Source organism: Blennius ocellaris, assembly GCF_963422515.1.
Source record: "Blennius ocellaris genome assembly, chromosome: 5".
NCBI classification, from domain to species: Eukaryota; Metazoa; Chordata; class Actinopteri; order Blenniiformes; family Blenniidae; genus Blennius; species Blennius ocellaris.
In genome coordinates, this window is record NC_137654.1 from 25,171,254 (window position 1) to 25,183,006 (window position 11,753).

Sequence of the window (11,753 nt, forward strand, 5' to 3'; positions counted from 1 at the left end):
CAGCCACCCCAAAATAGGAAAAAATATTAAAATTGAAAGAAATGTCAATAAAGGAAAAGCAGGTACAATATTTGAAATCTACTAGAAATGGTGGAAAAAGTCACGAAATGTATCCTGCTTGCTAAATTGTAGTTATTGCAGTTATACATTTGTGATGTTATCAAACATCACAAATGTGATAAATAGACAGTTTTAAGAGTTGTATTGAAATCATTTTAAAGGTTAAACCACGATTTCTACCAAGTTTTATTAGGTGGAAAACGTGAGCAAAATGTCTCTTTTGGCAATAAAGATTGTAGACCCCCCCGGGCTAGAGCAACAGTAACAAACAAGCCTACACATTTGTTGTTTCTATTTTTCTTGTATTTACTATTATGGGTATGTCCCAATAATTCGGTGAAAAAGCCTCAGGTTGATCCAAAATGTTATAGTGTAACTTGTCATTGGAACTAGAAAAAAAAAAAGATAGTAATCCTACCACATTTGCATTTTTACTGGCTTGCCTTTAAATCCAGAAAAGAATATAACATTTCTCCTTTCTCCAACAAGTCTTTTTTTCATCCTCACATCAAGCTTCAGCAGCACATTTCATTGTCAGGCTGCTGGTTTTACCTGAGGTGACATTAATATCTAAAGGTGAAATGAAATGAAAGGATATACACTACTCACGAAAAGTTAGGGATGTTTGAGTGAAGCTGATGTAAAACATAAAAAGTTCATCCTTCAGTGATATTAAATCTTGAAAGTAGAGTATTTCAGTAGAGAATGTCTGAGAACATCCTGTTTGAAGCCTTCAATGTTGAGGTACTGTGGATTAATTGTTAGGTGGGTGGGTTAAACACCAATTGTAATCGAAACGAGAAATTTATTGGCACATTTTCAATTGTTATTGTTAATTTTGAACAGAAAGTTGTGCAAAAAGTGTGGAAACAATGAGCAATTGGACATGCACACTTAAAAGTTTAGAAAAGCTCAATGAGTTCACCCGTAAAGCTTATAGGTTCAACCTGAAACGTCCCTCAGAAGCCAAATACCCCAAACCTTTTGTGAGTCGTTTATATACACATCTCTACTTTTAAACTTTGCCCCTGATGAGACCCAGATGCCCCTACATCATTTCTTCGTTAAGGTACTATAGGAATACACTGTTGAGGAGAATTTTTTTTTCAGCACTGATCCGTGCCGTCATTTCCAATAGAGTCACTGTATGCCATTTATTTTGTGTATCTGTGCTTTCCACTCGCTGCCCCTTCTCTTTGTGATTTTCTGTAGTTATCTCAGCCTGGAAAATGTTTTGCCTCCCAATTGAGACAGATAGTCCCCACCTCAGAGTTTGGCTTCAGTTAAATGGAGTCATCCCTTCTTACTCCGTTCTTGTGTGAGGTCATAAGCGTTTTGTATGTTTTGCTTATACTTGTTATTTTCATGCCTTGGGAGGACAGTGCTGTAATTAGTTCTATATAAATAAAACTACATTGAAATTAATTATTTATCAGACCACATTCCAATGTAAATTTAGTCTTCATTGATATATACACCGAACAAATATCTTTCTTATATCAGCAACCATTTGTTTAATCCAGTTTTCATAGCTGATCAATTTTCAAAAGCAAGCTTGTTTCTTGCTGGATCTCACAAGCTGTTTACATAAAACGAGAATCGCATCAGAGCTGATTAGCATTATGCTAATCACCACTATGGGTCAAAGCGTGTGGTCATAAATGTAGTGCAAATGTCACAGACAACATCAGGGACAGAAGGCAGATGGTGAGTTTAAATTAACACATGGGGGCAAAAGCCTCTGCAGGGCAGCGTGTGGCTGTCTGCTCGTGATGGGGTGCATTGTTGATTCGATTTTGAGTCTTGAACTTCAATAGTGATTGTACCCGAGGACCATCTGTATGCCAATTTGTTAGGTTTTCCAACGAGCAGCTATTGAGATTTGAGTGACTCAATGAGCACACAGTGTGTTGAACTGCTGACATGAAAGAGTTCCTGTTTGGTGAGTATATTTGCCATGCGTTAATGAAACAAGTAAGTCAACACAGCGGATAGTTGACTTCGTTCAACAGTGGAAAATTTCACAATACATTAAAAATGGGAAAAAAGCTAAACAAACATGTGACTGTTGATCAAATTCAGCAAAAAAAACATGAGGCATCAGACATTAAGTACCTTTTTTTCTGTTAACTTACTGATATAAACTTAGTATTTCATAATTTAATGCCCTCTCATATCCAACAAAATGAATCCATTCATTGAATAATGGATAAAAGCCTGAAAAGCAGCAAAGAAAATGATTTAATCTCGATGGATCTGGATGTAAATTATGTGCTCTTCCATTCTTACACTGTTCCTTTTTGTCGTGTTCCAGGTGAATTTATTTTCAATTCCACTTGGCCAAGTAAAAAGCACTGAACCCACACAAGGAAGAAAATAGGTTTTTACCAGAACACATTTATCAAAAAGCTTTATGTCACAAAAATATGAACAGGTCTGAGGTTGTTGGATAACTACTGCAGGATTAAAAGTTGTAAAATATACTCTGGCTGATTTTTCTTTTCTTTTTTTATTAATTACAAAAATGGGTCATTTACATGTTGCAATCTACATGACACTAGTTTCCATGAGTGTAAACCAAGGAAATTTACTGCCATCTTGTGGAATCAACAGCAAGAGAAAAAAAAAGAAAAGCTGAGTTTCAAAGGAAAAGGGAGTGGGAGGTAGTGCTGGTACGAGTTTAATTTAAGGCACAGGGCAAAAGAAAGACCAAACAGCAACATAGATTTTTTTTTTTTTTTTACTTGCCCATACATTTTCTCTAAAGCAGTCAAAACATTTCTTCTGATTATAACAGTGCAATGTCCCAGGCATGAAACAACCCCAATCTTTATGTGCTTTCTGCACCATATGTACATATTGTGTGTGTGTGTGTGTGTGTGTGTGTGTGTGTGTGTGTGTGTGTGTGTGTGTGTGTGTGTGTGTGTGTGTGTGTGTGTGTGGGCAGGTGAACGCCATTTATTTTAGCTGCACGTTCTACTTGTGGAATGGAATTTGTGTGCGGGCAGCTGCAGCCATTCATTAACTTAAAAAAACATCTAGTGATATCGTGACAATCCGGACTGAATTGTGTGCTCAGTATTGTATTTGACGTGAAAGGCTGCGCCACGTTCATGTCAATCCCGGGCTCTTTGATATCACTGTGGCATGGTGTTGATCCCATCAGGATGAAGAGTGAGGCCACCTCTTAGACTCACGTTTTTAAAAGAATCTTAATATTTTTGCACGGGCGGACCACACTGAATGCCTTTCGGGCTGTGCGTAAGCCCGATATGTGATAGGTATGTGATTGGGCAGCTCTCAGGCACATAATTTCAACGGCAGCTGAATTGAGGGAGTGCACAGGCAACAATCAGAATGGCAGTCTGAGTGTTTAAAGCGCACAGATTATTTGTCAGAGAAGAGAATTAATCAAGCTTGGAGCCTTTGGAGCTGTGAGTAATGAGGATGGAGATGGGCCACCAGGAGGATGTGATGAGGATTTCGAATGCGTTCATAGCCGGGAAGTGCCTGATCTCAAAGAGAGGGATGCTTTCTTCTTCTTTTTGCCAGTGGACAGATACTTTTCAGTCACATCGCTTTTCCTGATTTAGTTCATGAGAGAGCAGCCGAAAAGCATCACACACAAGGTTAAATGAGTTCTCCAACTAGCAACTCAAACGTTTTTAAAAGAACAGATTCAAATCTGAGGAAAATTCTGTGTTGTGATCTGCTGCATGCAACATAAACTCTTCAGTAATTGAAGGCAAATTGTTTTTTCACCCTAAAGTTATAATATACATGAATGAGTTCATCAAAACCTTTCAGGGCCAGATAATTCTGTGGTGATAAAAACATGAAACCAGGCAAATCTCTTACGGTTAAGACAACATAAGCGTAAAGAGCTGACAGTATGAGTGTTATGAGACATATGTACATGTGCAACGGAGATTGAATCCATGCAAACGAAAAACCTTTAAGGTTAAGTGCACACCAGAGATTTTTTTTTGACACATTCTGTTTCAAAAGTATGGCATGTCAATATTCATGTCATAGTCATTCCGAAAAAGATCTTACTGCACAGCGGAGGAATAAGTGCTTTCAGAGGACCATCTAAAAGTAGGTACATTGTATCAGTTGAGTGGTTGAGCCCAAAAAGAAAAACTACACTCTTGACACACAACTATGTCCATAACCACTTCCAAACTTGGAACAGGGTCACAACTGGAATTGTTCTTTCTGTACAAGCAAACTCAAGTTTATCTAAAGTGGAAGACTCAATAGATTTAATGTAAAATGGTCATGAGTGCAACAGAAAAATGCCAATGCTCTACAGATACACCAAGTACCATTTTTTTTATAACGTTCTATAACAATGGATAAATTATGCACAAAATTAAAGGACATTTTAGTCTACGTTATTTTTTTGTCATACCAAAGAGGAGTCTGAGAACATTGGAAACCCTGTTTATTTGTTATTGGCAGAGAGGATTTGGCAAATGTTTCATAGACTCAGGTTTGCTCTTGATGCATGTTCCTTAGAAAAGTGTAAAAATTAGATCACATTAATTCAATTCAATTCAAGTTCAATTAATTGTAAATTGTATTTCTTCTATTTTATGAGTGAATTTCAATTAATGGTATGATCTGTTCTTGCGCATACAGCACAATTTTTAATCAATGAAATTATTGCATGACACTCTGCTTATGGGCTTTTGCTTTCTTGAGCAAGATAAGGACATGAAATGATACTTTCCATATCTCCACAGTGAATGTAAGCCTACAGTCGTGAGCTTAGCGTGAAAACTGGAACTAAAGTCTGCAGCAGTTCTGCAGCTGAAGGAAGTGATTCCATGTCTTATTTAGCTCCAGTGATGCTGTCAGGGAATTGAGAACTCTGAGAAGTCACTTCCTTCAGTCAAGAAACAGCCAAACAAGGGTCTGTTGTTCAAAATGTTGTCATCACAGTACAGCAAAGCCACAATAACATTTATCTCGTTTCTTTGAATTTATGATCAACAAACTAGCTGCTCCTGCAGCTCTGTTTTTAGAATAAAGACATGAGTGTATCGATTTTTATCATAGAGGTGAATAACTGTTTTACATAACAACAAACTGTTGATTTCGGAGGCACATGAACTATTAAATCACATCACTGATATACTGAAGAAAAAGCTCTGGCAGGTAACAAAGTCGGCCTCGAATTGAACTCTCATGAGTTCATCACTGATGCATTATTCTGCAGAAATTCCCCACGAAGCTTCCCACATCAATACATATCGTGCATGTGTTGCAAGAGTGTTTGTTCTTCCTTTTTTTTTTTTGCTGTGGACACCAGATCAGCTCTGGTTGTTAGTGATGAAAAGCTATTTTTGATGAGATTACTGAGCAAAGATGCCTGAGCTGCTCTGGTCGGCAGCCCAGAATTCAGGGACCCCTGCATCATGGGACTCATTTCACCCACGGCATTTCAAACAAAATGCCTCAAAATGCCAGTATACAGTACGCCATGCAGCCATTCCTAGCTTAGGCAGACAGAGAAACAACAAATGTGCGTGTCACAATCTCCACGCCTTTATTGCCCGCCGCCGCCCCCCCCCCCCCCCCCCCCACACACACACACACACACACACACACACACACACACACACACACACACACACACACACACACACACACACACACACACACACACACACACACACACACACACACACACACACACACACACACACACACAATGTCATGAGTTCACTGTGATTTACAGGCATCAGAGGTCCATCAGCCTGGCCGGGGCCATGTGAGAGGCAGCTGATGTATCAAAGCAATCACTGCTCTTTGAGCAGACGTGCTCCACAGCGATGATGAAAAGGTGATACCGCCACGTGTAAAGTGCCCTGAAGTGTCGCACACCTGCAATAAGATCTGATTACTGAAACAGCAGCGGTCAATAAATCCTCTAATATAGTTATTCCTTAAGAGCGAGGGAATCTGTTGTTGTCGTGTTTCTGTTCACAGAAAGACTTCACAGTTATTTTTATAGCATCCACCAAAGCCATCAGCTTGCCTAAAGATTGAATTAAACCATCAGGAAGCTATAAAAACCTCAAAGGCTTTTTAATCTCCAAACATAAGACGATGAGAACGTAACAGTGACGATAAAAGGACTGGCGGAAACACCAGCAACGACAAAAAAAAAATGTATTTCAACAAAACCCGTTCCACCTGGACTATCCCAATGTAATGAGATGGGAACATCTACTGCCTGTAAATTTCAGCAGCGATTAGGCCTCACTATTTAACTCACAGAAAATATCTACCTATATTTCAAATATATTTATATCTACTATGACAAGGAAATTCTACAATAGTGCGGCTCTCGGCAGATCCATTACTTTAGAAGCTGTAAAAAAAAAAAAGTAATACCAAAGGCAATTGCCTGAATCTTTGAATATCACTTCTTGTCCACACCTATGTGACCGCTTCACTGCATGCAAGCAACAACAAAAAAAAAAAAATCTGCCTCACATTATTCACACACTTCATCACAAGAGGTCAGACACCTACTGTCAGAATTAGTCTGCAGAGCATCTTCTCTATGCATGGCAGAAATCAAAAGACATTTTAGTTGTTCAGAGGCAGAGGGAGAGCCACATGTCACACACAGTCAAAGAATTCAGCTCATTTGAATGCAGGAATGCCGAATAACCTTCATATTCTGGGAGAAACCCCACAGAGAGTGTTAGAAGTATTGTCTCTGATTATTACTCCATTTTATTCCATTCACTCCATTGTTTTTAAATTCATATCACGGAAAGCATCATATATGTTGTCTTACTCTCACATTGGTTGTCAGGATATGGTTTGGTCAGTCCAGGGATAACTAAAGGCCAAGCTTTGTTTTTTGGTCAGTCAACAAAACTTGTGAATTGTGAACATTCATTGTAACATTTAGATTTTTAAAAGGTAATCATTCTTTGCAATCCCATTTTTCATACTATGTCAAGTAGAAAATCTAAAGAAGATCTGTGTACCTAACTGGAGTGTAATGGGACTATTTGAAGGGGTTTGTAATGTTCCAGGGAAAGATGAATCTACATGCATGTTTGTATTACAGTGCTGTGTCCAAAGGCTTTCCAACTGTGCAACCTTAGCAGTTTACCTGCTGCAACATAGATTTCTCAAACCCTGGTAGAACATTAGGATGCTGCTCCTGGTCATTTATGCACGTTTCACTTCTGATAGTAACTGCAAAGGTAATTTTATATAGTTTTGACTCGGCTTATCAACCCTAGTCTGATCTAATGTTACTGACCCTGCAGATCCACAGTTGGAAGAGACAAAAACTGCTGATGAGGTTTAAACACTGGTGATTTAAGTCAACTGCAATCACTAAAAAGCATTACAGAATTCTTAGTTTTTGCAAATAAGCATGCTTGGATATTCGCCACGACACAACGCAGTGTCTCTTCAGTTGATCAACCAAACGTATGATAAATGAAGCAGATGGTAGTCTGCTCTGGGTTCCGACACAAGAGTCTCAACCTTTAGTTTGCATTAAACTACCATACTCCACCATGGAGCCGTTTTTGAGTTCCTAAAGTTCAAAAAGCCAAATATTAATATAGATTATTTTTGATTGTTTAGAGAGAGAGATTTTTTACTCCCCCCAAGAGCCTGACAGTGAAGACCAATTAGGAATAACTTCACTCCTTGTTGAAGACTGAGTGACAAGGCCTCAGCTGATGTACTGTTGAGGTTTCCCTCAGAAGAGAAATCCACACTACAGAGACACAGGCCAGGCTGTCTAGTTAGCACCTCAGCGGCAGCTTTCTGTGGTTCCCCATGACTGGAATGAGAGCTATGCAGCATGACATTTCATCAATATAAGGAGGATAGGCTGAGGGGGTTTAATTCCTAATCCAGCTGGTTTATGTGAGCTCAGGCCAACTCAAGAGCCTATTCAGATGCATTAGAGGTGCTGCATGTGGAAGGACAAGCATGACAGGACGCTGGCACCATTTGAACCTTGTGCTAGTAGAATCTATGGCTGCTGAGACAGACACATACAACGTGGAGCAAGCTTTTCTTTCCCATCTATTATTCAGTCCATAAGCAGTTTCCATGGTTTGCCATTTCACTGAAGACGATTTCATGGAATGGCCACTTCTGTTTCGGTCAAAAAACCCCAAAAGAAAACCTGGATACTGTGTCAGCAGTGGTAGTTTTGCCAGTATAATATTATAAAATATGATATTTAATGAAAAGAACAATTAAAAAAAAAATGCCATAGCAGAAGTCTATGAGGCTTCACTGAAGATGGGATTGGGAAGTCGAATAGATAAACTTGTGTAAGCAAATTAAAAAAAAAAACTTTTAAACCTCTGTGTGTGAAAACATTAGTATATATGACAAACAGCGCTTGAGACTCAGCTTTGCTTGTCAGATGACCTCCTCAGAGTTTTGTTAGCCTTGCCAGTTGGACTTGGTTGCATGCCAGTGTATGCATGGCAACATGTTTACGTTAGGTGTCATGTTAGCATAATGAGATGACAATATTTAGCTTGGTGTTAAATGCTTGAGTTTCACATGTTGACACGCTCACATTAGTGTGCCATTTGTGCAAATTGATCTGCGATTCACGATTAATGCTGAGAGATCGGTCCGTAGATGTTCTCTGATAAACAAAGGCAAACATTTTGTTATTTTGGTGGCGATAATTGAAGTCAGTGCATCACCAAAGTTGGAACAAGCTTGGATGTGCATGTCTGTATCACACTTGATGGAAATCTATTTAGTAGTGTTCCTCTCGTCCGACGTGGTGAACTTGAGGGCCAGCAGTGCTGTCAGACAAAACAGCATGGCCATTTCGAGAGTCACGCTGCTAATGTGGCAAAAAAACAGACAGGTTTCCATGGAGGGATCATAACAGGAATCAAATATAGTTCCCTCCCATAAGGAAGTCAGATCAGCAACTGCAAAAACAAAGTGTGTTCATGTCAGCCGTTGTTGTTTGTCACCTGCGGCCTTCACATCTGCTTTTGTCAATATATTTTAAAGCATTGCAAGGAGCGCATAACACATTTTAAAAGCCCACATAGCTATGCACACTTTGAATTATCACGTGACGGATGTAATTGACATTCTGGTGGTTGACCTTGAGAGCACTAATGCCTTGTTCTTCATTTGATCTTGTCTTTCCAAAGTCACTATGGCCTCAAAGCCAAAACAAGAGGAGCTTATACTGCACGAATGCCATAACCTTGATTATGTAATGTATCGTAATATAAGAAGTGAGCTGCAGACAAGGGGGGATAAGTGCCTTGTTCACAGCATGTGATCTGCACTAATATCCGAGCAAGGGTACGGTTCAATCCACAATCAAAGTAAATTTGCTTCACCTCAAAAAGCAATAGAAAGTATGACTCCCAGTCATACTTGCTATCTTCACAGTACAAATTGATAGCAAGACTTTCTTGTGCAGAGTTACCTGGCAGCTACTACTTGAGTGTGTGGATTTTATGCAGCTCTTAAAGCTGGGTGTTTAAAAGCACAGCCTGTGGTGACAGCTCAAAGTCTAATCTGCATCTTTAAAAATAATAGGACCGCATTTTAGCAATTAACACGCTCCTTGAGTGGAAGCGAAAGCCCTACTGAAACAAACTGCCGCCGTCCTCTTTCACACTGACAGCTTTATGTGTGTAGTGTCTGTAACATGGGATCCATACGAATCAGAGACCACACAAACAAAATGAACTCGCCAATCACTTTCCTGTCAGCAGCTGTTCTGTGAAAGATGAGCACACTGTCATCAGTAATTACCGCAGTGAGACACAAACTTCACCACTAACTTGTCATTGGTAGCCCTTCCCTCTCCCACCAACTATTCACCCTGCCTTACCTCATCCAGTGACCCCACCGCCACCACCACCCTCCCCCTCAATAATAACCCCGCCGGCTTTGAGCATCCATCTGCCTAAACAGAAGAAGCCTTTCACTGACAGTCACCGTCTCAGCACAAGCTGGGAGGCAGCAAAATTAAACGTGTGTTCCCGAAGGATTTAATATCTAGTAAAACCCAGGAGGCAGCGAGCTTATACCACAGCCATAAAGCAGCCTCAGTGGGAGTGAGCACTGAGCACAAGACAGGTAAAACACTCCTCTCAGTTTGTTTTTGTGTTTGACTGAAGGTAAATTCTGCTCATGGGCGAGCTCTCACTTCTTTTTGATCCACCAGGGTGGTTCAGTTTGAACGGATGAAAGTGGAAAAACTGAAGGGTTTAGAAGATACTCAGGAGAAAATTGAGGTGCCATAACAGCTTATTTTCTAACCTCAGTGTTGCATGGTGATCTATGGCAGACAAATGTGATGCTGTTGTATTCCTGTAGTATGATATTCATTTAGCGCTCCCTCTCAAAGCATGATAAATTACTAACTGACAGGCTGGACGCTAAACTCACTTTATAAACATAAACAGATAAATGAAGCATGCAGCTTTAACAAAGATTAAATTACTCCCACTGTATCTCACTTATCAACATCTTTTTGCACTTCAGGTTTTTGTTTCTCACCAATGAAAAGTGAGATCAGATTGTCTCGAAAGCATCTTGTTCTAAGAATGGAGAACTCCATCAGTTGGCTTCGTGTAATCAAATAAGGTTATCCCAGACTCCTTGCTAACTATAGCTTCAGGGAGCAGCACTGTCGTGTGTTTGTGCTGCTTGACCTTTCAATGAGCAAGTTTGTAGGCCCTCACCTGCATTCTCATGATTTAAACATATGACGTGTCTTTCAAAGAAAGACATGTTCTTTGTAATACTTGAAGTAAATGACATCATACTTTAAAAAAAAAAGACATTATTTATGAGCAGCTTTAACAAGCCTAAAGGCTCCTACGGACTGTGTGAATTCATAACTTTACGAGCTGTTAAACTGGGGAAGGTGGATTTCATAAACTTGTGTACAACAGAAACATTAATGATGTTGCTCTCCACTCAATTGGAGGTGATGACCGGGACTATGTACATCAGTACGCAAGATTAAGAACAATATTACCAACAATAATAAAGTGAGCCCATGAGGGAGCTCTAAACAATGGCTCAAGTAGCAATTATATAGGGGAAAAAATGTAATATGGAAATCTGACTCAGCATTTCAGCTCATTGGGAACCTGCAAAGTACAGTTTTAGTTCATCGCTGTTGTTATTTTGACTGGCATGTCTGCAAAGACCACTGATTTCAACCCACATTCTCATATCTACATGATTATTAATTTTTTATCAGAGACAGCCAAAACCACACGGTGTTTGTTTTAGTCATATGTGAACAGAGTGCATGTTTTCTTTACCAATAACCTTCAGCTCATAACAATATGGAGCAATTTCAACCTTTTGTACTTAGAAGCCCTATTCCAGAGATCTAAAATGATTTCTATGAGATCTTTGCAACAGCATTATTTATGTATTTATTAAGTTTACCAGATTTTTACATATAACTGATGTTTTGCTGATGGAAAGTAAATAGGAAATAGAACATCTGGCCCTATCTTTACTGTTTTCATTTTATGAACAGCTATGTTGTTACAATACCATTTTTTTTTAATGCACCGACGTACGCAGTACTCCATCATTCTGATTTTAATGACCGCATCCATTTTCTGTTCACAGGTCATCCATTGACCATTAAGTCTTGCTGAAATGTGGAAAAGAACGAA